This window comes from Hippoglossus stenolepis, chromosome 19 (genome assembly GCF_022539355.2).
Source record: "Hippoglossus stenolepis isolate QCI-W04-F060 chromosome 19, HSTE1.2, whole genome shotgun sequence".
NCBI lineage: Eukaryota > Metazoa > Chordata > Actinopteri > Pleuronectiformes > Pleuronectidae > Hippoglossus > Hippoglossus stenolepis.
Genome location: NC_061501.1, coordinates 20636815 through 20638042, shown reverse-complemented (window position 1 = coordinate 20638042; position 1228 = coordinate 20636815). Strand labels below are relative to the sequence as shown.

Below are 1228 nucleotides of genomic sequence, written 5' to 3'. Positions count from 1 at the left end.
GGGAGTTCCTCTCTCTCTCTCTTTTACCTCTTTTCCTCTCTCTCCCTCTCTGTGGCGAATGCATTCCCTCGCTCACCAGTTGAATGGTTTTACCGGAGTGGGCTGGACTCTCTCTCTTCTCGCTCTCGTCTTTCTTTCCCTCCCTCCCCTTCTCTCTCCTCTCTCTCTCTCGCCCTGGCAGCCTCCTACCATAATTATACCTCACTCCATCCCTCTCTCTCCCTCTCTCTCTCTTCGACTCCAGTCTCCTCCCATCTCGCTCCGTGACTCATAGCACTTCCAACTTTTACCTTCACCCTCCTCCCTCCCTCCGCTCTCTCTCTCTCTTTATTCATTCCTCCCCTCCCTGAGTTCCTCCCTCTGTTCCACTGTTAATGGAGCAAAGCTGGGATTCCTTCATCCCTCCCTCCCTCCCTCCGTCTGTGAATGAGTTACGTGTTGAGGGGAAAATCTTGGATGACTTATTCTTCGCCTGTGACTCTCCTGTCTATCTCTCTATCACTCTGTCTATAGCTCCATCTGTCTGTCTATCCCTCTATCCCTCTATCCCTCTGTCAGTCTGTCTGCTGTCCAGTCAACATTATATCATGGGTCATGACTCGCCCGGTCACGAGCGACAGCGTTTGGTCGACACCGGGGATTCCTGCATAGATTCAGATGCCACAGACCCCTCCTCCTCCTCTTCTTCTTCTTCTTCTTCTTCTTCTTCTTCTTCTTCTTCTTCTTCTTCTTCTTCTTCTTCTTCTTCTAACCCTAACCCTAACCCTAACCCTAACCCATATCTTTGTTTTTCAGTTTTTAAAAGGTTCTGACGTTCTCATGGTCCACGTCTACAGTTTGTCACGTCACGAGCCGACATAACGTTAAAGTTTTCGTGTTTCTGTCGTGGTCAGTGTGATGAGGTGAACGTGTTCGTAAAGATTCATCAGTTCATCAGCTGTTACTTCTTCAAAGAGTTTAACATTTAGTTTGTGAACTGAGACAAAGTCTGTTCTGACTTTTCTAACTCAAAGTTATAACTTTATTTTTTTTCACTGTTTTCTGAACAACCCTCACTCAACCTTTTTACCCTCAAATCACGCACCTCCACCTGTCCACCCATCCAGTTATTCAACCGTTCATCTGTCTTGACAAAGGACATCAAGATAAAAACCACAAGCAAGCATGACCTTATAAGGAGATCATCTTCTTCTTCATTGTCACCATCTTCATCCTGAAAACGCCTCAC

General features: G+C 46.6%; 1 protein-coding gene across 1 annotated transcript in view; it reads right to left on the bottom strand.

Annotated features, from left to right (window-relative positions):
- inhbaa (inhibin subunit beta Aa) overlaps nucleotides 1-240 on the bottom strand; it is a 19998-nt gene extending 19758 nt beyond the window's left edge. The window contains exon 1 of the mRNA XM_035143139.2: nucleotides 28-240. The gene's annotated coding sequence lies outside the window, so the exon portion shown is untranslated. The remainder of the gene's footprint in view (nucleotides 1-27) is intronic.
- Nucleotides 241-1228: the final 988 nt, after the last annotated feature.